General features: G+C 35.8%; 1 long non-coding RNA gene and 1 pseudogene across 1 annotated transcript; one reads left to right on the top strand and one right to left on the bottom strand.

Moving 5' to 3' along the window:
• Positions 1–1,123: 1,123 nt before the first annotated feature.
• Positions 1,124–6,220, bottom strand: LOC103853318 (annotated as a pseudogene).
• On the top strand, positions 4,220–8,467 carry LOC117131920. The gene is made up of 2 exons (XR_004455366.1): positions 4,220–4,531; positions 5,826–8,467. It is a non-coding gene; the product is annotated as an uncharacterized LOC117131920 (long non-coding RNA).
• The last annotated feature ends 1,132 nt before the right edge of the window (positions 8,468–9,599 follow it).

Genomic DNA, 9,599 nt, shown 5'->3' with positions numbered 1-9,599 from the left:
ATAAACCAGAAATTAGATTTATGTCATTGTTAACATTACTTGATACCTACATCATTATCTGTCTAATATATATTATTTAATGCTAACATTTTCCTTAAAGCTTAACGTAAAATGTTAGCTGTTTAACTTATCTAATATTTAATGTTAACATTTTACGTTAAGGCTTAACGTTAAATATTTTAAGATAAAGCTTAACATTAAATCTTAACGTTAAATATTTTATGATAAAGCTTAACATTAAACATTTTCTGTTAACATATAATAATCTATGTTTGAGTTTCCTACTATGTTTTTTCTCTTTGTGGACTATTGATTCCTACAACTTGTCGTAATCTCTAATTTATTGGTAGAAAATTCATAAATTAGAGAAAACGTTTTTGGTGTATCTGAGATTAGATGTTGATGACGAGCATGAATTAAAAATGAAGAGATTATTGTTGGATTTGAGTTGGAAACCAAGTAAGCAATAGTAAAAGGATTCGATGAAAAATTGATTGTGTGTTTGAAGAAAAGCTTTATACTACGATAAAGGTGGAGAAGAAAGATAAAAAAAGATTTATGATAGAGATGGAAACCTGGAAAAGAAAGAGAAAGAAAGAGAAAGATGAGGAATGTTTGGGGCAGGGGTAAAACCGTCAAAGAGAACCAAAAATGTACTTGGTACTAGAGTTTTTGAGCGCGTAGGGTATTTCCTAATATTGCACTCGATTTGGTATTTCTAGCCAATTGTCTCATTATAAATTCAGTAGTTAAATAACCATATGTAACAGATGTATCATTTTTTGTACAGCTAGCTATTGGGTTAATGCCAAAAAGTTAGGTACCTTTGGAAGTTTATTAAAAATAAATTGGAAAATAGAAAAATACATAAAGAAAATGCAAAAGAAAAGTCAAAATAAGTACGTATATTACGTCCAGAAAGGACAAAGCGTCTAATTTTTAGACTCTATAAAATCAAGAATGGCTATTAAGAAATCTTATTAACAATTAAAACTCGTTTTCTGTGTAGGAGACGTATCACTTTCAAATCACGTCTCTAGTATGCATACCGATAAACAATTTGTCTTTCGAGTCAACAAGGTTCTGCCTTTAATATGCATGCCTCTAAGTGTAAAACGCTCACTAATCAATCACTATTACATCTAATAATAGAAAGAAGATATTGTTAGCTTTACAAATATATCGATTTGAATATTCAGAATACGAACGGCTTTATTTCAACAAACAAGCATGAATCTTAAGTTCTTAACAGTTAACACTGAGCAAGTCTGTCAAAATCGGAAAGCAATAAATTGGAAGTATTGGACCGTCCCTCTTTTGAATTACACTGAACTCATGGATTAGATGTCACATTGGGGAGGCAGAAAATCGATTTATAGTATATAGACAGTAGAAGCCTGAAGAGACAGATCATGACTGAAGGGAGAGGACCAAAATTAAAAAGGAAAAAAAGAGAGAAAAGTTAGAAAACATGCATCATGATAACATCAACGTTCCAATGTTCTCTCGACCAAAACTTCAGATGAGCTCATATGCAACCACAAAGTAATAAAAATAATAATGCGTAAAGAGATAGAACATGTGAAAATATGGGCACAGTGGGAACTGGGAACAAGAGTGCAACAATCATGCATTATCCACAAATCAAAACCCTGAACTATCAACCAATTGACAACACAAAACATATGATAAATCAAATCTGCAACCTGGCTGAATGGTAAAAAGGAATATATAACACCTTAAGGTCTCAATGACTTATTATTGAAGTTGGAAAGATGGAAACGGGACATGAGAGAGTCAAGAAACCACAGCTTCTTGAAGACGCAGCACAACACTGAAACCACTGATCATTCTACGTAAAAACTAAATAAAAAACTGCAATTCTACTACTAGCCAGCATTTCAAACCTTCTAGGCCTTTATCTATATGTAGTTGAATAAAAATGACTTAATACACCTAACAGAAGACAACCTTATTGGCAATAAATTGCCTGATCGATATGTGGCTGAATCTGCTTGATCTCAGTTCCAAGCTCTTGCTCAATCCGGTAACTACAAGAAAAATGTAAAGAGTAAGGTTAAGCAATGCGTAGGCAACATGAGCTAAAAACAAGTTAAAGAGACATATATACAGGTTTAAGCGATCCTCGTAGGTGATAAGATTCACAGCTAAACCAAGATGGCCAAACCGTCCTGATCGACCAACCTGAAAAGCACCCCAGGATAAGAATACGTAGGAATCAAGTACATCTGATTTTCAGCTTACCCTGTGGAGATAAGTTTCTGCATTCTTCGGGAAATCAAAGTTTATTACCACATTGACTGCTTGAATGTCAATCCCACGCGTGAACAGGTCTGCATCATCAAAATCATAAACTATTCAGATGAAGGACACAAAGTCAAAATAACAAGATAGCAAGGCTAGGGCAATACCAGTACACACAAGATTGCGGCATGCACCATTACGGAAGTCATGGAACGCTCTGTTTCGGTGGTCTTGAAGCATCTTTGCATGGATGTAAAAGCACAAATACCCAAGCTCTGTAATTCAATTCTTAGCTAAGAGCTCCACACGGTTCATGGAATTACAGAATATGATCGATTGGTTAATTAGCAGCTGCAGACGAAGGAGGAGAGAGTAAATGGGCAGCTAAGAAAAGAAACAAAAGAATCAATACTTTTATGTTAATGGTCTAACCTTGGAGAAGAGTGTATTCAAGCAATGAATTTTCTGACGTTCTTCAACAAAAGCACAGAATTGGGTAATACCCTTGAGCGTGAGTTCATCCATGAGATTGATGATGTACGGATTCTTCAGGAGTCTATCCTTAAAATCCTTGACAGTGACAGGAAACGTGGCTAAGAACATCAGAATCTGACGGTTTTGGGGAAGAAAGCTGATCAAATGTTCCACTGAAGGTTGGAACTCTTGAGATAAAAGCTTATCAGCCTGATGAATTGATTAATTTTTAAATTAGAAAAAAGAGAAAAATAACAACAAAAGAAGCAATACAACAGTTACCTCATCCATAACGAAGACGGAACAATCTTTCAAAACACAAACACCTTTCTTGGTGAGATCCAAAATTCTCCCAGGAGTTCCAACCAGTAAATGGACAGGCTGATACAAACGCATGATATCGTCTTTGAGACTGGTGCCTCCAGTGGTCACCATGACTTGAATCTTCAAATGCTTCCCCAGCTCCTTACACACCTGTGATGTCTGAAGGGCTAACTCTCGAGTTGGAACAATTATCACAGCTGCAAGCAACACGGGAGGCATCAGCCGAAAACATTGAAGGCAGCATTTTATCAGAACAAAGAATCAAGTGACAACATGGTACATGGAAGAGGTACCTTGAATAAGGTTGTTATCTTGGTCAATTTTTCCAAGACAGGAATACAAAAGGAAACAGTCTTGCCAGTGCCGTTTTTGGCTCGGGCAAGGATATCTCTACCGGTTAAGGCGATTAGGATACTCACTTCCTGAATAGGAGAAGGTCTTTCAAAACCCTTCTCATATATTCCCATGAGGAAGCTCCCTTTTCAAAAAGTAATCTTCAAACTCGTTTCCCTTTGTGGCTGTCACATCCTAAAAATATGACAACAAGTGTATTGATAAAAGGTAAGAAAGTAAATATACGGTTCCTTATACAAAATTTATTAGTCATTTATATTGGAACTTTACCTCTGTTCTGTAGCGAGTATCAGTTGCGGGTAACTTTAGCCTCGTTTTCCAATCTTCAGAACTGAAGAAACAAGAACAGCACAATGAATATTAAAAGACGCAGAAAATTTATTAAAAGAAGAAAATTGAAACACAACACTAAACAGTTGAATGCAATTTTATTTCTTGTGGAATAAACAAGGGCCTAGTTACTTTTCAAATAGAGAAAAAGACTATGATAGCACTAAACCAAGTTTTTGTTCCGAAATTAGCACTCAAAGCTCAAAGTCACAAAAATAGGTTTCATTAAAGAGGTAAATATACACTTAGACCCCTTGGGTTAATTAATCCAAACCTTAGGGTTTAGAGTTAAGGGGTGGGTTTTTGGAATTAGGGTTTAAAATTTTATAAAAAATAAATACTAAAATAAAAAATAAAATTTTAAAAAACAGTTTCAAAAAGTATTTTTAATTTATAAAAAGAAAATTTGAAAAAAAAATAAAAAAAAAATTCGAAAAAAAGTTTCATAAAAAAAATAAAAAAAAATTCGAATCTGAAAACATATAATCTGAAACTATAAAAAAAAAAAAAATTCACTTTTTTTATTTTTATTTTATTTTTATTTTATTTATTTATTTTTGTTTGTTTATTTAATTTTAAACCAAAGGTATTAGGGATATTTACCCTTTAATGAATGTCATTTTTGTGACTTTCTCTTTCTAGTGCTATTTTTGAGACATAAACTTCAAAAAGTGCTATTATTGACAATTGCCCTTTCAAATAAGAGAGATATCTAAAAGTAGAATCTACTCATATATAAAAAAAAAGATAAATTTGAAAACAATCATGTCCATACTTCAACAAGGTTAAAAACAAGAAAGAGGTGAGAGAAAATTTCTCTCCAGTGTCTCTCCCCTTCATCTCCTCTTAACCTAGTAGCCGCCGCCAACTTTATCTCTCCTCTGGTGGTCGGCGAGCCTTCGCCGTCGACCTCCCACCTCTTCCGATATGCTTAAGCTTCAGTCTCTCACCCTTTATCCCTCTGTTCTCGTCGCCTCCTCTCTGCCTATACTCTCTGGATCTCTGCCTCAACGGACCTAAACGGAGGCTTTGTGTGTACCAAGCCTCCCTGGAGAGTAGGCGAGGAGGTCACCAGCAGATTGGACACTGGGTCCTTGCTTTTCTGGTAGAACGAAGAGCTGTTGTCGGATCTGGGTCAGATTCGTTTTCTCAAGGTTTGGCGGAGCAGATCTGGAGCGTCGCTGCCTCCACTGTGCTCCTCTCCTTCCTGTTGCTCGGTTCCTCTGTTTTCTGGTGTTTCAAGGTGTTGTAGAGCCTCTCCTCAAAGATCATTCTTTCGAGAGCAGTGGAGTTCGAGACACTTCGCTGAGGGCCTCTGTTTTTAGATCTACATGCCAGCAAATCTCGGTGACACTTCTCTGTCGTCCTGTCTCGTTCGCTGTCTACTGGAGACTTTGAGCTTCGAGGACATGCTCAGTCTGTTCTCCTTTGTACGGTGCTGTTTCAGTAGTCAGTCGTGTCGCTTTGTTCGTTTGGAGCTCCAGCTCCGGTTCTTCAGGCTCTCGCAAGAAGGTGGGTGTGGAAGTGTGCTGCCTCTTTGTTGATAGGAAAGCATCAATCTCTCCGACGCTGTGGCCGGTGTAGGGAGTCAAAAACCACCGCCTGCAGTTCACGAGTTCTCGTTCTTCATCGCTTGCTCTTCCTCTTGTCGGATTGGACCAACAGCCTCATCCTTCTCAATCTTCTGGTTTGTTAGGGAGCGGACTCTTGATGGAGTGATGGCCGGGGCCGGGACGCCTAACCGCCTCCGCCTGTCAAAACATCTGATTCCTCCGGGATCTCATTCGCTCCTGAACTTTCCCTTGATCTCAAATCTTTTTTGCAGGTTTCAGCATTAAAGTGTCCTCTGGGTCATACGGGAGTCAATTGCTGTCATGTTGTTCTCCATGTTTCATGTTTTAGCCTTGGTCTTTATTAGATCAAGCCTAACAATGTATCTAAGGATCTTTTTTATCTTTTTTGGGGATTCTTAGATAGCCTTTGCTAAGTTCTAGCAGAATTAGATCCAAGCTATTGTATCTCAATGCCATTTCTATGAAATGAATTCACATTTTGTCAAAAAAAAAAACTTCAACAAGAACCGTAAAAAAATAGAAAACACAAGTACTCACTTTGTGTCGATGGCTTGGGACTGAACAGTTTTCTCAACTTCATCACGTTTGCCGTTGCGACCAGTGAACTGGGGTCTTGGAAGCCATTGCGATTGGCATTGACGCGGCGGCTGTGATGTGGCTTGCTGAAACTGTTGTTGATTCTGGTGCGAGTAACCGCCGCCGCGCTGGACGTATTGTGGCTGATGCTGCTGCTGTTGATAACCCGGCCGGGACTGGAAATTAGGGTTAGGGTTAAAGGCACCACGGCCAGCGCCAATCCCCTTTCCTCCTCGGTTGTTGTTGTTGTTGTTGTTCATCATCACAGCTTGTTCTTATCGATAGCTAAAAAGCTAACTCTGCCTAACTCTGAATTTGTACAGCAATAATAAAGAAGAACGTCTAGGGTTTCCTACGGTAACACAAAAACCTACTGCAGTGTCCACAGTGGACAAAATCGCGATTCAATTTCACAAAAGAAAAACTATTGCTGAGAAATGTAGAGTTTGTAGAACACAAAATTGGGATTAGTCAAAGGATTTTGGAAAGAGGTCGACGCGAGAAGAGAGCAACCAAAGAAGGGGATATTTATAAGTATTGAGAAGAAGGTTCTGTCTGCCTGCCTTGAGAGACAGACAACCCTCTTTCGGTGACTTGGTCGGATTTCTTTCTTTGGCATCCAGTTAGGGCTGGTGGGAGAGCTACACAACCGCGGCCTTGGGCTTCAATTCTCCAACGGACCTTTCACTTTTTCTCTCTCTCTCTTTAAGCAGACAACGCATAGAGAGTTATCATTTTTTTTTAACCACAAAGAGAGTTATCATTTATGTAATACTAAAATTAATTGAAAAGAAAAGTTTGTAACAAATGATGGAATAGACAACAAGACCACCAAAAATTATATAATAGACCCCTTATTTTTTCTCTTTTACAAATAGATTAAAAATAAATTAAAATTAAGATCGTAAAACCTGAAGACTTGAATATATTTACTTAACCAAAAAAAAAAAATATATATATATATATATATATTTGAGCGGGCCTAGTGGTCTAGTGGTAGTGGACGGGCCTTGGATGTAAATACATTCCAGTGATATATTTACTAAGTCACATTATTCTGCGTACCATGGTTGCGGATACGTCCGTATGAAAATCCGGAAGAGAGCATGTCGTGGATTGCACCTCCCATCTGGAAGTTAGGTATGTGTCTTTAATAGACCCGAGTTTAACCTTTTTCTTTAACAAAAAAATAATATTTACTAACACTGTAGTAATAGCTTTGTACTAACACTGTAGTAAAAAAAAAGAGAAAAAAAATACGCGACCTAACTTGTGTTATAAAAAAAATTACTAACACTGTAGTAATAGCATAATTAACTTGTTTTTAAAAAAAACACATGTCAAAAAATTACTAACACTTTCGTGGGTTGCACTTTCCATGTAATTATTAGGGCTTATTGGCTAAACAGCCATATTTCAGTGTGAAATTAGGTGAGTAGCACTGATTTTGACATAATTAAATGTTAGACTCTTTGATCATATTTTCTCCGGTTCTGCCCCTTTACATAAACGGTTGCCAGTTACAATCCCTAAAATAAGCGACGTGGTGTTTTCCAGTGGAATATAAACACATACATACCAATACGCAGATGAGAGGCCAGCTGTATTTATCACATATGATAGAAAATTATGAAAGAAAATGAGTGGATAATAAGAATACGCGTTCTATATATGGTAACGTAACGGAGAAACCAATTCAGAACATTGCTATTCTATATGACACAATAGTATATGTCACAATGTAAAGGTCAAATAGCATGGAAGTGTAAAACATCAGTAAACACACAGAGAAATATATACTACACCATATTAACTAATCACTAAACTTTACACATAAATATGACCTCAATGTGAACCCCAATCTTCAAATGACAAACCCAATATGCCAGAAACTAACCCTTCTTTAATCACACTAAACCCTAAAAGGAAATATAAACCCTAACCCAATTATGAAACTAAAACTTTTCCATATTAATTAACTCTTTATCCAATCTTCAAATGGAGAACCCAATATGCCAGAAACTAGCCCCTCCTCAATAATCAGTATACCCTATACGAAAATATAAACCCTCATCCTATGTCACTTCAAATCTTTGATAAACTAAACCTATCAACTAATCACTAAATCCTACACGGAAATATAAATTCTAATCCAATGTCAACCCCAATCTTTTATAAATTAAACTTAAATTTTAAAATGTCAGTAAAATGCAATACCATTTTACATAAGGCATATAAAATAGAAAATGTGAAAATGTAGTTACAATCTAAAGATCATCTTAACACATTTCTCAAATGTTGATATGGCTATACCTTCATGAAATGTGGTTATGCTTGCCCAAATGTCAACCCAATCATACATAACTAAACCCTATCAACTAATCATTAAACTCTACATGAAAATATAAATCCTAATCCAATATCCAATGTCAACCTTAATCTTTTTTAAACTAAATCAAAACCACTAATCACTAAACCCAACATGGAAATATAAATCCTAATCCAATGTTAATCATAATCTTTCATAAACTAAACCCAAATTTTGAAATGCCAGTAAGATGCATTTCCATTCTACATGAGCATATAGAATAGAAACAGTGTCAAACAATATAAGACAGTAAATATTGTTCAGATTTTGAAGTGTTTACAATTGAGGGAAAGGAAGTAATGCTTACACCAAATTCAAATTGATTGTAGGGAAAGAAATTAAGATTGACGGCATTTAAAGATAATAGGTGGAAGAGACAACATCATATGAATATCATTTCCATTCAATATCACATTGTATTATGTTTTATTTGATGTCATAATAAATTTTATTCCATTTACGTTCAACATATTATTTTTCTTTACAAAATCATATACACACTAATATAAAACACATTTAGGCACCGTTACAAAACTAATATCAAGAGAACATGAAATAACAACGAACAAGATTGAACCCTCTTATGCATTCTTGACCACCTCATCAATCCAAAGGAAGTTGAAATATTTGTTAATCCGTCTTTCCAGTGAGTTCAAAACATGTCTCAAGCAATCTACTGAGAAGGCCTAATTCGTCCATGCCAAACCTAAGGAACTAAGTAAGAGGGAAACATTGTTATAATAGAGTAATTCATTCTATTTTATATAGAAAATATTTTTTTTATTTCAAACAATACGATTGTTAATAAAGAATGATAGCACATATGTTACAGATCATTCAATTCCATCTCAAGTAGAATAGGTTATCAACTGATTCCATCTCAAATAGCATAGTTCGAACATATAGTTTTCCTATTCCATCTCAAATAAAATAAGCGTAAGAGATTTCACGCATACAAGTTGTATTATAGATGCTATTCCATACAACAAATTATATTACTATACTATTTATTATGTATTTCTCCTAAAATTCAAAATCAAGAACAATCGAGGAGACCAAAACCCTAAATCAATTGGTGAATTTCGACGCAAAAATCAGATCCGACATGCAATGGTACGAGGTTGTAGATTTACCAATTATAGTACTCTAATTCCGACAATAGCCCAAATAGAAAAGAAAAATAACAACATATGAAGAGATTTGAAGGTAAACACCTGAGAACTTAATGTAGTTCCAGAGATCTGAGAAGAATCAACGGTGTGAAGTGGAATAGGAACGGTTTGGTACTACTCGCCGCTGACACCATAACGCTGTTGTGTGACAGACGATTTCAG

This window comes from Brassica rapa, chromosome A02, assembly GCF_000309985.2.
Source record: "Brassica rapa cultivar Chiifu-401-42 chromosome A02, CAAS_Brap_v3.01, whole genome shotgun sequence".
In the NCBI taxonomy this organism is placed as follows: Eukaryota; Viridiplantae; Streptophyta; class Magnoliopsida; order Brassicales; family Brassicaceae; genus Brassica; species Brassica rapa.
The sequence above is the reverse complement of the archived record's forward strand: the minus strand, read 5'-3'. Positions and strand labels throughout refer to the sequence as shown.